Raw genomic sequence first — 19,720 nt, forward strand, 5'->3', positions numbered from 1 at the left:
GTGTAAACAGATTTAAAGATGTTATAGCTTTAAGAATAATTAGGAGAAATGCAATAAATGATGGAAGTTTCTGTAGTCTAGAAAGTCATCTGGGAACGGAAAGAGAAATTGAGCACCTTGTCAGTGTGTTCACTGGGGGCAGAGGGAGGGGGGAGGAGTGGGGAGCAGACAGCGTGGACGCCTTGGTGTTTGGGTTTGGGGTCCGTTTTCTCTAACGGGCTTGTGGTTTGTTTTCTGCGACCAAAACTTCGTCTCAGAGTTCCTCACACGCTGCTTCCCGCAAGCGCGTCAGTGTGCTGCAGCTTGGTCCTGGATAATCCAATAGATTGTATCCGCGTGGAGAACCCCGGATTCTGTTTACATAGAGTCCCCCCAAAATGTGTACCCACTTTGAATGATTATAAAGTCGCTGTTTATTAACATACTATGGTTCATTTTCAAAATGTAAAAGAATCTACAGAAATTAACAATATTTTTGTCAACGCCTGTTTTCAACCTGATGACCGCTCTGGTCCAGGCACTGCTGAAACGTGAAGCAATGGAATCGCGAACTCAGGAATCATTTCGGTCGGTATCTGTGCGCCCTCAGTCCGTCACCTGGTGCCGGTTTTGTACCGTAAACGTTACGTTTTGTGTGTCCCCATGAAAACGTCTAGTGGATAAATCTTCTTTGTTCAAAGCTCAGTCTTCTGGAAAGGAAGGAGCATTAGGTGAGCCGCCAGCTGTTCACATGTGGCTCCCTGTTTAGGGGGCACCCTGCATACACACTCTCACATGCAGGGAGGGAGGGAAGAAGGAAATGTTCAACTCACAGAAATAGGAGGACATTAGGACCTAGACATCAATCATGCATGTGGCTTGTGGAAATCTGATTTTTTTAAAGCTGTAAATCTTGCCTAGAAGGATCTTTTGTAGAAGAAATCTTTAATTCCTGTAGAAACCAGTGTGCCTGGCGATGGGGAAATGGCTGTGTTGTGACCCGTTAGATGAGCTCATGGCACCCTTAACCTTGGGGGTCCCACCGTTGACCTCGGTGGTTGCAGCCTTAACTTGGGGTCACACTGAGACCGTGACGTTGAGATGAGCGAATCCCAGGTTGTGCCTGCACGGAGGAGCAGTCGGCTCCACGGACAGAGACAGACGTGCGTGTTGGAAGAGGAGCAGTCAGCCCTCCTGGTCACAGAATGACAGACGTAGCGCGCACTCTGCCAGCGGCTGCCGCAGGCCCTGCAGCCCGCAGCCTGTGCAGCGAGCCGGGGCTCTGTCAGGGTGACCGTCAGGGCGGGCGGCGCCCCTCAGCCAGGAATCCCATGTTCCCAGGACCCAGGCAGCCTGCTGGCCGGAGGTGGAGGGGACAGGCGGCTCCGAGGGGGCGCAGGGAGGCCAGCACTGCTGAGAGGCGCCGTCTCCCCGCAGGGGCGGGAGGGCCCTCCATGTGCCGTGTCGCGAGTGATTTTAAGTCAGAGCAGCCCAGGAAGGTGGGACTCTGACGGGATTGTATATCCGATGCATGGAGGCTCCCAGAGGTTGTGTCTTATGTCCGACCCACGTCAATCCCAGCCCACGGGGGGAGCCACGTCCAGGTCCAGTCGCTGCCGTTCACGGCCACGGAGCCGGGGTGGCAGGCCCACGGCCGGCTCTACGCGTGGGTGTAGCTGTGGGGGCGACATTCAAACCCTGTGAGTCGCAAGAAGAGGGCGGGTGCCAGGCCCGGGAGGCCACCAAGAAGTCACCGACTCCAGGTCCCCCGGGGGCCGGGGGCTCTCTCACGGCCCCCACAGTCTCCCCTAAATGCCGCGCTGCCCGAGGCCCGTCTGCAGGGCACGGCCCCGTGGGCTTAGGCCGCCAAGCGCTTTCCCGTGGAGGCTGGGCGGGGGCAGCCCTGGCCGCTGAGGACTCCCCGCGGGCCCATGGACCGAGACCCGCCTTTCCTCCGAGGACTCATTTCCTGGGGACAGAGGAGGAGTTCTGGGCTCTGCCCTGACACCCCACTCCGCGCCGTCCCTGCAGGGACAGGGACACCCCACTCCGCGCCGTCCCTGCAGGGACAGGGAGACTCCGTGTCCTGGGCGGGAATGCTGTTCTGCGTGTGGAGAGGCGTAGAGGGGAAGTGAAGGGGGAGAGGGGAAGTGAAGGGGGAGAGGGGAAGTGAAGGGGGAGAGGGCAAGGGGAGGGGGAGAGGGGAAGGGAAGGGGGAGAGGGCAAGTGAAGGGGGAGAGGGGAAGGGAAGGGGGAGAGGGGAAGGGGAGGGGGAGAGGGGAAGGGGAGGGGGAGAGGGGAAGGGGAGGGGGAGAGGGGAAGGGGAGGGGGAGAGGGGAAGGGGAGGGGGAGAGGGGAAGGGGAGGGGGAGAGGGGAAGGGGAGGGGGAGAGGGAAAGGGGAGGGGGAGAGGGGAAGTGAAGGGGGAGAGGGAAAGGGGAGGGGGAGAGGGGAAGTGGAGGGGGAGAGGGGAAGGGAAGGGGGAGAGGGGAAGTGGAGGGGGAGAGGGGAAGGGAAGGGGGAGAGGGGAAGGGAAGGGGGAGAGGGGAAGGGGAGGGGGAGAGGGGAAGTGGAGGGGGAGAGGGGAAGTGATGGGGTACCGTAGCCAGAGGAAGTTGTCCTGAGTTTTCTAAAGTGTTTTCAAGGCTTGTTAAAGGAGGAGAAGGCAGCAGGGACGCGCTTTTCAGACGTGGGGAAGTGGGTTGGTGATGGGAAGTGGGTTGGTGATGGGAAGTGGGTTGGTGATGGGAAGTGGGTTGGTGATGGGAAGTGGGTTGTGATGGGAAGTGGGTTGGTGATGGGAAGTGGGTTGTGATGGGAAGTGGGTTGGTGATGGGAAGTGGGTTGGTGATGGGAAGTGGGTTGTGATGGGAAGTGGGTTGGTGATGGGAAGTGGGTTGTGATGGGAAGTGGGTTGGTGATGGGAAGTGGGTTGTGATGGGGAAGTGGGTTGGTGATGGGAGGTGGGTTGGTGATGGGAGGTGGGTTGGTGATGGGAAGTGGGTTGGTGATGGGAAGTGGGTTGTGATGGGGAAGTGGGTTGGTGATGGGAGGTGGGTTGGTGATGGGAGGTGGGTTGGTGATGGGAAGTGGGTTGGTGATGGGAAGTGGGTTGTGATGGGAAGTGGGTTGGTGATGGGAAGTGGGTTGTGATGGGAAGTGGGTTGGTGATGGGAAGTGGGTTGGTGATGGGAAGTGGGTTGTGATGGGAGGTGGGTTGGTGATGGGAAGTGGGTTGGTGATGGGAAGTGGGTTGGTGATGGGAAGTGGGTTGGTGATGGGGAAGTGGGTTGTGATGGGAGGTGGTTGGTGATGGGAAGTGGGTTGTGATGGGAAGTGGGTTGGTGATGGGAAGTGGGTTGTGATGGGGAAGTGGGTTGTGATGGGAAGTGGGTTGGTGATGGGAAGTGGGTTGGTGATGGGAAGTGGGTTGGTGATGGGAAGTGGGTTGTGATGGGGAAGTGGGTTGGTGATGGGAAGTGGGTTGGTGATGGGAAGTGGGTTGGTGATGGGGAAGTGGGTTGGTGATGGGAAGTGGGTTGGTGATGGGGAAGTGGGTTGTGATGGGAAGTGGGTTGGTGATGGGAAGTGGGTTGGTGATGGGAAGTGGGTTGGTGATGGGAAGTGGGTTGGTGATGGGAGGTGGGTTGGTGATGGGAGGTGGGTTGGTGATGGGAAGTGGGTTGGTGATGGGAAGTGGGTTGTGATGGGAGGTGGGTTGGTGATGGGAAGTGGGTTGTGATGGGAAGTGGGTTGGTGATGGGAAGTGGGTTGTGATGGGGAAGTGGGTTGGTGATGCGAAGTGGGTTGGTGATGGGAAGTGGGTTGGTGATGGGTTGGTGATGGGAAGTGGGTTGATGATGGGAAGTGGGTTGGTGATGAGGAGTGGGTTGGTGATGGGAGGTGGGTTGGTGATGGGAGGTGGGTTGGTGATGGGAAGTGGGTTGTGATGGGAAGTGGGTTGGTGATGGGAAGTGGGTTGTGATGGGGAAGTGGGTTGGTGATGGGAAGTGGGTTGGTGATGGGAAGTGGGTTGGTGATGGGAAGTGGGTTGGTGATGGGTTGGTGATGGGAAGTGGGTTGATGATGGGAAGTGGGTTGGTGATGTGAAGTGGGTTGGTGATGTGAAGTGGGTTGGTGATGGGAAGTGGGTTGGTGATGGGAAGTGGGTTGGTGATGGGAAGTGGGTTGGTGATGGGAAGTGGGTTGGTGATGGGGAAGTGGGTTGGTGATGGGGAAGTGGGTTGTGATGGGAAGTGGGTTGTGATGGGAAGTGGGTTGGTGATGGGAAGTGGGTTGTGATGGGAAGTGGGTTGTGATGGGAAGTGGGTTGGTGATGGGAAGTGGGTTGTGATGGGAAGTGGGTTGGTGATGGGAAGTGTGTATTTTTGTCGGCCTGTGATGGCAAACATTTTTCGACTTTGGTGGTGTCCATTTCTTGTCTTTTTGTGTACACCCAAAGCCATATTTGAGACATTGCCTACAGTGATGGGATTTTGACCCTTTATTCTTACCATTATTATCCCCTAACTTGCTGACATTCAGATAACTCAATCTCTCGAACTCCGTGTTTTCTGCAGTACGATTTCCTGAGAAACATGTCTAATTGGGAGTAGTGATGGAAGATGCTAGATTAGATTTGTTCCTCTTAATCCATCTACGTGTTACTGACCACCCGTCTGGACGGGCGCTCCCAGGCCTCTGTCCGGGCCGACTCAGCAGAGGCCTCGGCCTCAAGGCGCTGTGATTGGGACCCAGCGCGTGAGGCTGCAGAAAACAACCGCCTTTGTTCCGTCTCATTTCCTGTTTTGCTTTGGGTGGAAGCTGCGTCCAGTTGCCATAAAAACCCTTTCTCCTCTCACTATAGAAAAGGAGAAAATGAAACGCAATCAACCAAAAATAAAGGCAAGTGAGAATTCAGGGACACGGACAGCAGTGTGGTGACTGCGGGGAGGCCGGGTGGGGGAGGGTAAAGGGGGTGGACGGTGATGGACGGAGGCATGACTTGGGTGCTGAACACATGGTGCAGCGTGCAGATGACGTGTTGTAGAACTGTCACCGGACAGCCAAGGGGTCCGACCGCCTGTCACTCCTGAGCCGATTCCGCAGAGACAGGGTTGGATCCTCTGTGAGCGCTTATTCCAGTCCTGCCGGCAGCAGGGGGAGCAGCAGGTCACCCACAGACATCTGCGCTGCCCCCCATAAGCCGGCTGCTTATATTGGGTCAAAGGATGATTACATGGGGAAGTAGGCAAAAGGGTACACCAAAGGGGCAGTTTGCAGGTAATGGGGCTGGGGTTTGCAAAGGCCTGTGGGCGTACAAAGGCCTCTGGGTGTGTAGTTTTGTTAAGCAGTGTCACCCCAACAAATTCAATAAAAAACAAAGTACTATGAATTTTTCTGCAAGGAAAGAGCAGGATCTGGGGGTGTTCCTGGGCGGGCAGGCATTCCTGCGCCCTCAGCCCTCAGCGCAGACCTGGGGGTGCGGGGGGAGGAGAGGGGGAAGGCCCAGGTCGGGAGGCGGGCGGGGCTCGCTGAGAGGATCACTTACTCTTTTCCAAGAAAACCCGCTTCCTCCCCCACGGCTCCTCCATCTAATTTGTAGGAGTCACTTGCAGTCCTAGCAAGCTACGAACTCCTAGAGTCACTGCCGCAGGTAATCAGGGCCCAGCAGGAGGGTTTGGGTTAAGGAGTGTCCTCACCATATTCTTTTCCTTTTTTAAAAATTTTTTATTGCTCTAACCGGTTTGGCTCAGCGGATAGAGCATCAGCCTACGGACTGAAAGGTCCCAGGTTCGATTCCGGTCAAGGGCATGTACCTTGGTTTCGGGCACATCCCCAATAGGGAGTGTGCAGGAAGCAGCTGATGTTTGTCTCTCATCGATGTTTCTCTCTGTCCCTCTCTCTTCCTCTCTGTAGAAAATCAATAAAATTTTTTTATTGATTTCAGAAAGGAAGGGAGAGTGAAAGAAAGAGAGAAACATCAGTGATGAGAGAGAATCATGGATCAGCTGCCCCCTGCACGCCCCACACTGGGGATGGAGCTCAGAACCCGGGCCTGTGTCCTGACGGGGAATTGAACCCAGACCTCCTATGTTGTCGCTCAACCACTGAGCCACGTCAGCCGGGCAGACATATTCTTTAGTGTTTCAAATGTTGTGAAAACATAAATGGTAGAGCGAGCATGTTCTGCTTGGCAGGTTTCAGAATGACGCCAGCCCACGTCGGAGCCCACAGGCGTGCAGACGGGGCCTGCAGGGGCCCCGGCTCCTGGCCGGAGCTGGAGGAACTGCCCCCGGGCGTGGCCCTGGGCCTCCGGCCTCGGCAGTGGGCGCTCAGCGGTGCAGGGGAAACTGCAAAATGCTTACAGCGTCGGAAGCGCTCTGGGCTCCTCAGAGAACTAAGAGCTGCAGATCTTGCAGGAAGAGCCCATCACAGAGAAGCGCTCTCAGCACCGCAGAGACTGAGTGCTCCGCGGTAAACGCGGTAAATACGGTAAAGGCGGTAAATATGATAAACACGATAAAGCGGTAAATACGGTAAAGGCGGTAAATATGGTAAACACGATAAAGCGGTAAATACGGTAAAGGCGGTAAATATGGTAAACACGGTAAAGGCGGTAAACACTGTAAACGCGGTAAATACGGTAAAGGCGGTAAATATGGTAAACACGGTAAATACGATAAATACGGTAAACGCGGTAAACACTGTAAACGCGGTAAATACGGTAAAGGCGGTAAATATGGTAAACACGGTAAATACAGTAAACACGATAAATGCGGTAAACAGTTAGTATGGTAAAGGCGGTAAATATGGTAAACACGGTAAATACGGTAAATACAGTAAACACGATAAATGCGGTAAACAGTAAGTATGGTAAAGGCGGTAAACACAGTAAACACGGTAAATACGGTAGGAAGGTCCTGCGTGTTCACGGGTGAAGCTCACAGGGACAAGGAGGGCTTCGTGGTGCGTCCCAGCCCAGTGTCTTCTCAGGGTGTCCTGGCCGCACCCCAGGGAGAGGGACGCTTTGCAGAAGGGCAGGAAGGGACTCTCAACAGCCCGGCCCCGTCTTTCGGCAAAAACCCAAGGCCCTGGGGGTGTTCTTGGCGGAGCTGCGGTGTGCAGGTGCTTCTACACAACCAGGAACTGTCTTTTTCACTTTAGAGCCAGGCTCACGTGTTGCCCAGCAGCGAGGTTCAGGGGTTGAGCGTCGACCTAGGAACCAGGAGGCCACTGTTCGATTCCCGGTCAGGGCACAGGCCCGGGTTGCGGGCTCCATCCCCAGTGGGGGGCGTGCAGGAGGCAGCTGATCTATGATTCTCTCTCATCACTGATGTTTCCATCTCCCTCCCTCGCCCCTCCTCTCTGAAATCAGTACAAATGCATTTTTTAAAACTGGCAGCGATCCAATGTGATAACAGGACTGGAAGAAACCCTGACTATGGGGAAGTGGCAGGTAAAGGGGTGACAGGCGATGGTGTCCCCCCGGACTGTGGCTCCAAGGTTGTCCCGGGAAGACTCGGCTTTCTCTTTGGAGACCAGAAGCCCTGCCTCTGCTGAACAAAGGGGAGGGAAGCTAACGTTTGTTGGCGACGGCTCCATCAGGAAGGGGGTCTGCTCGCTCCGTAGTCACGGTCCACGGCGGTAGCGCGTCCCCCTCTCACCTCCTGGGCTGTCTGCCGCGCACTGAGGAGAGGCGTGCTGTTTGCCATTCTCTCTCATCGGGAAGGGAATCGCTGTGACCAAGGCTGTTTAGCGACAAAGAGCACCCTTTGCCTCTCCGCTGCTGTGGGGGGTGGGGGAAGCCTCTCTAACTGGGCGAGAAGCTCTTGAGCGGCAGTTTTCCGTGGAAATAGGAGGCATTTTAACAACTAGAATCAGTGGCCTGATGGTTTTAACCAGTTAACTGCCACGCGTCCAAAATGTAAACCATCCCCACGCGCCAGGATATTTTGAATTTAATTTAAAAAATCAATTTGCAATTAATATTATAACTGCCTGATTACCTGTAACTGGAAATCACCAAGTGTAATACTGCTGTTTCCTTTCAGTTTATATAACGTATGCGCATTCAGCAGTGGTAAGTCTAATAATGAAAAAATAATTTCTTATACCATCTCATTGATTTCTCATTGACGAGATAAAGTGTCTGTAGACGCTTATGGCAAACAAAGGGTTAAAATGCCATCCTAAGGCAGTGTGTTAGTGCTGTAACTGCCGCCTGGCAGGCCTGGCCCATCCCCCATGGACTCTGGAGGATGAGGTGGGGCTGAAGCTCCCAGGGTCTCACGTGACCCAGGCCTTCCAGCGACCAGCCCCTGCCAGAGCCGCCGCCGCTGCCCCCTCTGAACAAACTCACGGCCTCACCCAGGAAACCCAAGGGATCCAGGAGCCCTGTGCTTGGAACCGGGTCAAAGACCAAAGATACATTTCAATTTTATTTATATCCTACCTAATAAAATAGTAATATGCAAATTGACCGCACATTCGCTATGCCCAAGCCACGCCCACCAGCCAATCAGGGTGAGTATGCAAATTACCCAACAAAGATGGCGGTTAATTTGCATACGCTGAGGGAGGGAGGAGTGAAGACTAAAGACAACTTAGAAGGAAGAGGGAGGAAAAGCGGAAAGCAAGGTGGCTGCCAGAGGGAAAGCCCGGGCGGGGCGGGGCGGGGCGGGCGGCAGCGGCGCGTGGGTGCAGGCACGGCAGCCACAATGGCGGCCGCAGCAGCCGCTTGCAGGATTCCTCCTGCAAATGGGCTACTAGTATATATACACACACACACACACACACACACACACACACACACACATATATTATTGATTTCAGAGAGAGAGAGAGAGAATCATTGAGCAGCTGCCTCCTGCACACCCCCTACTGGGGATCGAGCCTGCAACCCAGGCATGTGCCCTGATTGGGAATTGAACTGCGACCTCCTGGTTCATAGGTCGATGCTCAACCACTGAGCCACACCAGCTGGGTGCAAAGATATATTTCTTATGATCCCACATACCTGGAAATACTAGGAATATTGAGGAGACTGGGGGTATGAGGATACTGGGGATATGGGGATATGGGGACTGGGGATATGGGGATACTGGGGATATGGAGATACTGGGGATATGGGGACTGGGCATATGGGGAAACTGGGGAGACGGGGGGTATGAGGAGACTGGGGATATGGGGATACTGGGGAGCACTGCAGAGATGGCTCAGCCTGGGGTGATGGGTCCGAGGCGGCCTGAAGGACATCTGTTGACGGAGGATCTCATGAAGAGCTGACTGGGAATGTCCGAAAGAAGGTCTTGAAGTTCAGTGCTGACTTAATGCATTAATCTATTCGGACAGTTCAGTGGGGATGTTGATTTGAGTGAAGCTGGGTCTGAGCCTGAAACAGCTCTCATCACAAGTGATTTTTCACACCGCTGCCGCCACCGGCCTGGGAAAGGCCAGATGCAGGGCAGATGGAGGGAGTTCTTGTTTTAGGTTTTTGCCTCTTTTTTTCTAGTATTTTAAAGTGTAAGTTGTTTTCAATGCTCCTTAAAAAAAAGTTATTACACAATGCTAGGATTGTCTTGCTAATTCCAAAGAAAATAATACTTGAATTTATTGCTAGACAGGCACAGATTTTAAAAAATATATTTTTATTGATGTCAGAGAGGAAGAGAGCGGGAGAGAGAGATAGAAACATCAATGATGAGAGAGAACCATGGATCGGCTGCCTCCTGCACGCCCCCCACTGGGGACCGAGCCCACAACCCGGGCCTGTGCCCTGACCTCCTGATTCATAGGCCGATGCTAACCACTGAGCCACGCTGGCTGTGCTTTTTCTAGTATTTAAAAGGGTACTTTTTAATGTTCCTTTAGAAAAAGAGAAAAAGTTATGGCACAGGGCGAGGATTGCCTTGCTAACTCTGAAGGAAATAACGCTGAATTTACTGCGGGTCAGCACAGGTCAGACACGCCTCCAAAGGGGCGGTTCCAGGGCGGGCTTGCTCTCCGGATGCCTGGCGTGTGGCTCTCCGGCTGGACTTGCCATTTCTTAACAGCAGAGCTGAAGCCAACCCCCTCCCGCGAGGCCGAAGGGGAGTCAGAGGACCCAGATGCACTTCCCCGCCGGCGTGGTCAGCAGGCACTGTAGGCACGACACCGGGCACCTGGAACGTCTCTAGCGTTGCGCGCTGCCGTTCCACGGGAGATCGGAAGCAGTTACCCCGCACGGCGAGGCTCCGGAGTGCGGGCGCCTCTGGATCGAGGCTGGTGGGTAAGCTCAGGGTCGAGTCGTTTTGAGGAGCAGCGGGTCCATCCCAACAGACCACAAGCTCAGCTGACACAGTAACAAGCTGGCCCGGCTGGTGCGGCCCCGCGGCTGAGCGCAGACCCAGAAACGGGCCTGGCTCAATTCCCGGTCAGGGCACACGCTCGGGCCGGCTCGATCCCCGGTGTGGGGCGAGCAGGGGGTAGCCAGCAATGATGTTCCTCTCTCATCGATGTCTCGCTCGCTCTTCCCTCCTGCCTCCCTAAAACAAAATCAATAAAAACATATTCGCCCTGGCCGGTGTGGCTCAGTGGGTAAAGCATCAGCCTGCGGGCTGAAGGGTCTCCGGTTCCATTCCAGTCAAGGACACATCCCCGGGTTGCGGGCTCGAACCCCAGTGTGGGGCGTGCAGGAGGCAGCTGATCAGTGATACTCTCTCATCATTGATGTTTCTATCTCTCCCTCTCCCTTCCTCTCTGAAATCAATAAAAAAATATTTTAAAAAAGGGAATATTAAAAAACAACAACAACAAAAACTTATTTTAAAAAATCAGCCAGATATTTTTGGAAGAAAAAACAGCTGCTTTTGCCAGTGTCACTTAGATATCAAGCACAAAAGTTCGTGCCTGCTCCAAAGTCAGAATGCTCTTAGTCCGCACCCCAAAGGGCCCATGTGCTGGCATTTGAACAAAATGGGAACCAAAAGTATGAACCTTGAAGCCATCTCAGGAGTAAAGTTGTAAGAGCATCGTCACGCTGGATGTCGCTGAGCTGGGATGTCGGCGCTGAGAGGGAGGGGAATTCGGAGAGCAATGGAGGGAAACGCCCCAATTCTTGGAATGTGATTCGGACCGAAAGGAGGAGGCCTGTGGACTCTTCCCGTTGTGCAGGGCTTCAGTCGCGCCTCCACTCCCTGCCCCGAAGGGTTCTGCCCGCATCCTGGTGTGAAGAGGGATGGATGTCTGTAACCGTGACTTGGACATTAAAGGGGCCAGTGTATACTGACGGCTTTTAGAAGGCCTCCTTGGATTTCTTGCAGCGTCTGCAGAAAATGTGCGTGGTTTGCCCGCGGCCTTCCTCTCGGCCAGCGCACTCCGACGGCGCGGGCGCCCGAGGCGGGCTCACTGTCGTTGCCGCGGCTCCACGGGAAAGCCCCCACGACGCGTGAGAAGAAGGAAACGGTCCCGTGCACGTGGTACCGCCACAAAACGGAGTATCACGCAACCATTTGAAAGTAGTTTTTTAAAGAAATGTTAATGACTTGGAAAATGCTCTATTTATTCATTAAAAGTTTAGGATAAAAATGTATCCCGTATGCTCTCAACTATATTGTCCACATGCATAGAAACGTGCAAAAGAAATGCTTGCACATAAGCAAGGGGTTTTATCTGAGCAAGAAAAACGAATGACAGAGAAAAGCATGGCGGATACTTGCATGGCATAGGGGTTAGACACCGATCTTTCTTTCTTTTATTTTGTTTACTTACAATTTGTTTTTTTATAGTGAATCTTTATCTTTTATAATTAGAAACTACATTTCTTAAAGCTTATGGATCCCAAATGTTACAGTGGTGAACATAATCATTAACTTGTAAAGTTTATAAGCATTTTCTGATTTTTCTAATACGCTTGTTGGTTTATTTTGATTTAAAAAATAAATTGCTATGTAGACGTTTGGAAACACCAGAAAAAATATTTGCCAAAGTGTAGATTCATCTGTGGCAACCTAGTAATTAATTTTAAAAGTAATGATTAGGATTGCACTTAAGAATAATAGAGAAAAGCGCCCTGGTTGGTGTGGTCAGTGGTTAGAGCCTCGGCCCAGGCACCAAAGGGTCGTGTGTTCGATTCCCCGACCAGAGGGTTCGGGTCGCCCTTTCTCACGTGACCAGCCTGACCGTCTGAGCTGCCAGGTGCCCGCAGCGGGCGGGGCGGCCGGGCACCCGCCCCGGGAGAGGCCGGGAGAGGAACCAGAGGGCGGGCGGTGACCGGACGGGGACGGAGGCGGGGACAGCCCCCCACCGACCCCCAAGCTCGGCTCTCCTCCCGTCTCACCTGTTTGTTTGTTTTCTGTTTTTCTCAAAATGGCCTCGTGTCAGCTGTGTTTCGGTCACGGAAAAAGCAAGTGAGAAACAAAACCAAAGGAAACCAAAAGCCTCCGTTCCCATGGAAACGGGGAGGTTTCTTCTCATTCTGGTCCACAAGACCCTGCCACCTGGCGGGCCTTCCCGGAGGCCGGGAGGCGGAGGTGTGGGAGGCAGGCAGGGAGGCAGGTGCGGTCTCCGGCCGCCCCTGGGGTCAGCCTCTCAGCTGAACGGGAGCCCTGCGTTTCTGTCCCACTGACAGCGCTGTCCCCACCCGCCCCAGGCAGGAGCGCAGGAAATACCTACTGAGTGAACTAATCGTTAAAGTTACTTATTATTTATTTAAATATATGTTTATTGATCTCAGAGAGGAAGGGAGAGGGAGAGAGAGAAAAAACAGCCGTGATGAGAGAGAATCATGGATCGGCTGCCTCCTGCGGGCCCCACACTGGGGATGGAGCCCGCACCCCTGGCCTGTGCCCTGACCGGGAACCCAACCAACCACTGAGCACACCGCCAGGGAAGGTGAATTATTTTTTAAATTGGAAATATTATTCACACAGTTCCTTTTGCTGCCGGATTCTCTGCAGGTCCTGTTGGAAAGCAGTGTTGTTTGTTCTGTAGAGTTCTGTGTCCTGGCTCCTCCTGTAGAGTCACTTCCTTCATATTTGGTGGAAATGAAAAAAAAAATCTGTTCCAAAACCTAAATAAGCCTGTGGAGATATTCTCATGGCTAAGTTTGCTAAATTTTATTGTAAATAGCAAGCTAGTGGGCAAACCTACCCAGTCAAACTCAGAAGAGACTGAATTTTGAAAATCACCAGGGAACAGCCCACTTTTAAAACAAATTTTATTTTAAAATTGGATATTCATTAAAATGACTCAAAATTCCAGAAGTACAGCAAAGGCATCCCGTGAGAATTCTCCCTCCCCCTCTCTGTCCTCCGGCCACCGAGTCCCCCGCGGCCAGTGTCCCCGCTGCACCACCCCAGCTCTTCCTGCGACTTCTTACCCATCGACTGCAAGAAAACATGCCGTTCTGGAAAATCGTACCCATTATTATAAGGAACAAGATTTGACGCAAAAGCTAGAGTTGCCTCCACATTCATAATATGCTTTTTAGTAACTAACAACAGCAGCGTTTCCCTGCGTGTGTAAATGGCACTTCCCAGCTTTGCTAAGTTCTGCTGCTTTGTAACATGCCTGCACCTGCATGGGAGTTATCCGCACGGCTTCTCGGACGCTGCTGGCACCGTGCTCCGGCTGGCGGCGTTCCGCGACCATCTCGTTTCCTCAGTAATTTGCTGGAATCGTATTAGCGGCAAGAGAAACACAATTAGGAGCATTTCACCCCGTAAATGTCATTTGTCTGGTGCCAGGCCAGTGTCTGCCTAATGACTTTATGTTGCTATTAAGAAGATAATAGGGAGACACAAGATGCACACTCATTTGACAAGTCATTCTTCTTGTGTGTGTGGTTTTTAAAAATATATATGTTTATTGATTTAAGAGAGGAAGGAAGAGGGAGAGAGAGAGAGAAACATCAGTGATGAGGGAGAATCATTGATCGGCTGCCTCCTGTCCGCCCCACACTGGGGAGGGAGCCCACAGCCCTGGCATGTGCCCTGACCGGGAATCGAACCGTGACCTCCTGATGCTCACCACGGAGCCACGCCGGCCGGTGACAAGTCATTGTTAAACACTCCTGTGAGCCCAAAAAGAAGCCAGAGACGTCGCCTCGTGGTTATGAGGGTCCCTGTGGGACCCGTTCTGCCACAGAGGAGGCGGGACAGTTAAAATGTGGCTCTCTGAGCAAGCCCGGGAATGTCTGCTTTCTCAAGGGGACTCACACCCGATCCCTGTGCGTTTGCTCATGACAAGAAGTGACGCCGTTAGCATTTCAGAGGCTCCCAGAGGCTGGGGTGCACAGGGTCAGAAGCCATCAGTGCCATGCGCCGGGGGGGGGGGGGGGGGGGGCTGGGACACGTGCTCAGGGGAGGAACTGTCGCAGGACGTCATGGAGCACAACGGCCCCTGAATGGTGACTATGACGCCAGCTCAGTGCCCACGTCGCACATTAAAGCAGCCAAAGCGAAGGAGCCTCCTGGACTCCTTGAACTTTCTTTGGTTAGTTTTTCAATGGAAAGCATTTTCAGTTCAGACAGCTGTGCAAACCCAGCGCGTGACATTAACGGGGTTCTGACCCTGTGCACCCCCAGCCTTTGGGAGCCTCTGAAATGCTAGTGGCATCACTTCTCGTTATGAGGCCCACTGGTTTGTCCCCGGGGCATCGTCTGTCTTGGATGCTCCCGTCCCAGCTGGGATCCTCTGAGAAATGGCCAGCTGCCCCCCATCCTCCTCCCCATCTCCCCCACCCCACACCCCCTGCTGCCTGTAAGATCCCAGCATTTGAAAAGGCTAGGCAGACATGGACTGAAATATTGCCAGTGGGTTTGCTTCTTTGTCATGGCAGTTACGAACTGTCCCTGGGAGATGCTCGTCTCCCTCGTTTTGAAGAATGCCCTTGAAATCGCGGGCAGGAGAGTAGTTAGTAATGTGGGAGAGGGTGTGTCTCTGCCGAGTGAAAAGCATATTAAACAAGAACATATTAGAGCATATTGGCTAAGAACATGAACTGTAGTCACCTAATTTGGTTACAAAGGAAAAATATATAATATATAGACATAGAAAAAAAATATACACACAAATATACATACACACAAATACACACACACACACAAATATATACACACAAATATATATACACACAAATATATACACACAGATATATATACACACAGATATATACATACACAGATATATACACAGATATATACACACACAGATATATATACACACAGATATATACACACAGATATATACACACACAGATATATACACACAGATATATACACACAGATATATACATACAGATATACACACAGAGATATATACACACGGATATATACACACACGGATATATACACACAGATATATACACACACAGATATATATAACACAGATATACACACACAGATATATATATACACAGATATATACACAGATATATACACACACAGATATATACACACACAGATATATACACAGATATATATATACACACAGATATATATACACAGAGATATATACACAGATATATACACACAGATATACACACACAGATATGTATACACACAAATATATACACACAAATACACACAAATATATATACACACAGATATATACACACACAAATATATACACACAAATATATATACACACAAATATATACACACAAATATACACACACAAATATATATACACACAGATATATATACACACAGATATATATACACACAAATATATATACACACAGGAAAAAAGAACTATGGATAGAAGTTTTGCTGTGCCTCAGTTTCTCCATTTTAAAAATGAGGATGTGATTAAATAAAGTCATACTTATAAAATGCTAGGCCATGTCAGGCATAAATAGCATTGTTTTAGTGCTTTGCTAATGCTGGGTAGATTGTTATTATACACATTTATTTTCTTTTGTTTCCTTACTTTCCTTCACCAGTTTTCTGTAATCAGCATGTTAATTTCGTGATGCTTATTTAGAAACATATTACCTACTTCTAGAATTTCTTTAGTTCCCAAACTCTGCTGTCCAAGAGCAGGGGTGCTGCCCGTGTGCCTGGAGGACACAGGTGTGGGGTCGTCTCCCTGTGTGGGTGGACGCACCCCGAGTCTGCCTGCCTGCACCTGGAGCCTCCAGTGCCGCTCCGGGCTCTGGAAATGCTTGTTGGATGAATGAAAGGTCAGGGTGTGGTCACTCGGTACTTTGTGGGTTAGTTTGTTGTGTCATTTATTTTTAATTAAAAATATTTTTATTGATTTCAGAGAGGAAGGGAGAGGGAGAGAGAGAGAGAAACTTCAGTGATGAGAGAGAATCAAGGATGGCCACCTCCTACGCACCCCACACTGGAGATGGAGCCTGCAGCCCATGTGCCTGACCGGAATCCAACCAGACCTCCTGGTTCCCAGGGTGATGCTCAACCACTGAGCCACACCGGCCGGGCCGTTGTGTCCTTTATTGATCTGTCCCAGTTTACAGACAGGAAACTGAGCCTCCCCACCAGCGAGGCCGCGGCGGGCCAGCACCGGACCCGCGGTCCCCTGACTGCGGCGCTGCCTCCTGCGGGAGCGAAGGGGGAAGGGCCACAGTAACGCGTGGAGTCCCACCAGCTGTCCGCGCATTTCTGAAGTCTTTTCTGGGATTTTTATTTTAAAATATATATTTTATTGATTTTTTTACAGAGAGGAAGGGAGAGAGAGAGAGTCAGAAACATCGATCAGCTGCCTCCTGCACACTCCCTACTGGGCATGTGCCCACAACCAAGGTACATGCCCCTGACCGGAATCGAACCCGGGACCCTTCAGTCCGCAGGCTGACGCTCTATCCACTGAGCCAAACTGGTTTTGGCGTTTTCCTGGGATTTTTAAGAACGAAGCTGTGGAGGGGACAGACGTGGGGGTCCCGGGGCTGTGCGGACCGGCTTCTTTCCCCGGGACCTTCCGCTCAGGCCCCTCTGACCTGTATCAACGCCAACCTGCTGTTTATCGCTCACCTCTGTGTTCCCTTCTGTTCAGAAACTAAAACTAAGAAGACGTTTTCCATGAATTTCTCTCATGACATCGCCATCATTTTTTTTTTGGGGGGGGGGAGTGTTTTACACCAACAATAATCTAAAGAATTAGCAACAGGACAAGGTTATGCCTGACGTGTTGGTGGGTAAGCCCGGTAGCCATTGGTGCAGCCTCGATTCTCTGCTGAGGGGTGGCAGTCTGCATCGCAGGTGGGCCTGGCCAGGCACAGGTGGAGGCGGGGCGGGGCTTCGGCGGGGCGGGGCTTCGGTGGGTGGGGCTTAGACAGGGGCGGGGCTTCGGCGGGGGTCGGGGATTGACTGCTCTGATCTCCAATAGGAAACTGGGCAGTGGTGGTTGGTGGGGAACTCGCTCACAGTAAATGGGAAGCCCCTCCCACCCACCTGCCCCTTGCGGCAGCGCAGCCTCCAGGAACAGGTCACTCCAACAGCTGAACAACGGCTGGGAAATCGCGGAGCTGGGAGCACAGGCTCCTGTCCCCGCCCCTGGGTCCCAGGCGAAGGGCCCACGGCGGGGGATCTGACCCGGCCTCCAGTGCTGGCCTTGCTGCCTCCTCATCTTCACAATGCGGGCGCCAGCCGTGGAGGTCGCCTCCAGATCAAATCCTTCTGATTTCACTGTATATCAAAAGGTGTGTGTGTGTGCGTGTGCGTGTGTGCGTGTGTGTGTGTGTGTGTGTGTGCGTGTATCTGTGTGCGTGTATCTGTGTGTGTGTACACAAAATGATGTCAGGATTGCTGAGGTCTCACAAAAATAATCGTAAAACGAAGTCTATAATTCTTTTCCTCTCTCCCCCTTGTTTTGCTGTAAACATTTGTGGGATGGAGCCGGGTGGGGGAGGAGGAGCTTGCTGTGAGAGACTGTAATTTCATTTACTTTCTGGCATCCGTGGTAACAGTCTTTAACTAGGGTGGCAGAGCTGGCATTCAGAGCTGGTTTGCACGTCAGATGGAGTCGAGACGACGTTGGGCCATTGCTAGGACATGTGAATGGGACTTGGTGGCCCCGAAGGAGAGAAGCCCGCGGTGTGTTTCACGGAATTCTCAGCCCACGCATGTCACAAATGTTTATATTTAGCCAGAGCAGAGAACGCATGCACATTGAGCCCAAATGACTCACGCGATGTTGGGTGGGTTTGGGGTCAGACCCACGGCCAGGTAGTTTTTAACCCCCTGTTCTGGCGTGTGGCCCTGGCACTCAGGGTCGACTGGGGACCGGATTTCATGAAGCTCACTAACCGGTGACATACGCCCCAATTTTAATGAGAAGTTTTGCTTTCAATCTTAGGGTTTGTTCTGAGTTAAGCAAGAAGTGACTAGAATTATTGATTCTATTTTCCTAACCCGGGGCCGGAGGAGATCGGGGATTCGGAGTGCAGCCGCAGGGGGAGTGAGAACGGCATCGCTTCCAGAACATGAGACGTACATAGTTAACACGGATGCTATGCTGATGAAGTCCAGAATATCACTGTCTCTCATGGGAAAAAGGTGCGATTCACAGTCATTAGCCGGAGAGCTGCTGGGGGCGCGGGCGCAGGTGGGCGCCTCCCTTGTGCTGTGGGTCACGGCCAGGCTCTCGCTGCGCTGGGTCACCTGCAGCAAGTGAACACCTGGAAGGTCCCCCTCTCACCGCTGCCTGGAGCCTGGGCTCCTGCCGGCAGCTGCTGGGAGGCGGGAGGTGTGGCAGCAGGTGGGTGAGCTCAGTGACGCTGTCACCACAGGACCCCACCCGAGGGGCACCCTCTCTGGCTTCCTGGAGAACACCCGTGGCACACAGAACCTGCGCCGCCTCCGGACCTGGCGCCAAGGCGGGCATTTCCGGTCCCCGAGGAGCTGAAGGCACGCCCCGCCCGGCGTTCACGCAGTGCAAGCATTTCCGGGCCCCTGGCACCCAAGGTGGTCACTTCCTCAGCACGCAGAGTCGGGAAGATGGGGCGTGCAGGTGTCGGGAAGGCGGTGCCTCTGGCCACCTGCTCCCTAAAACTCAGCACCCGGAGAAACCAAGCACACCCGCACCTTGTCTGCTTCCCACCTGTGGTTCATGTTTGTGAGAACCATCGTAAACTTTTAACTTTTTGAGCTCTATTTTAGTCCCACAGACAAAAATAAGTCTGAGATGGATTAAAAGTTAAGTAATTCCACAACTTGGAATTTACCCTAAGGGAATTATTGGACGAGTAAACAAGGATGCATGCATGTGATTGTTTATCAAAGTATTGTTCCTGAGAGGGAAGAGTTATCAGCAAGTGGAATGCCCATTAATAAGGAGAAATTGACATGTTATTGTACCAAACAACCAAGTATTATGCAGCCACTAAAAGCCACTTTTGTGATACAAAAGGAAAAAATCGTATAATAATAAAAGCATTGCCAAAACCGGTTTGGCTCAGTGGATAGAGCGTCAGCCTGCTGACTGAAGGGTCCTAGGTTCGATTCCGGTCAAGGGCGTGTGCCTTGGTTGCGGGCACATCCCCAGTGGGAGGTGTGCAGGAGGCAGCTGATCGATGTTTCTGACTCTCTATCCCTCTCCCTTCCTCTCTGTAAAAAATCAATAAAATATATTTAAAAAATAAAAATAAAAGCATAATATGCTAATTAGACCAGACGTCCTTCTGGATGACCTTCCGGACAAAGCCTGGGCTGCGAGGGAAGCCCGGGTCCTGGGTGCCAGAGGGAAGCCAATGCCGGCAGCCAGGGGGAAAGAAGGCCTATTCATGCACAAATTTCGTG

At 52.2% G+C, this 19,720-nt stretch overlaps 1 protein-coding gene across 1 annotated transcript in view; it reads left to right on the forward strand.

Annotated features, from left to right (window-relative positions):
• The window catches only part of ANK2 (ankyrin 2), a 300,444-nt gene that overhangs the window by 37,511 nt on the left and 243,213 nt on the right, over nt 1–19,720 (forward strand). The gene's annotated exons all lie outside the window — the stretch shown is intronic.

Source organism: Cnephaeus nilssonii (assembly GCF_951640355.1).
Source record: "Cnephaeus nilssonii genome assembly, chromosome: 5".
NCBI classification, from domain to species: domain Eukaryota; kingdom Metazoa; phylum Chordata; class Mammalia; order Chiroptera; family Vespertilionidae; genus Cnephaeus; species Cnephaeus nilssonii.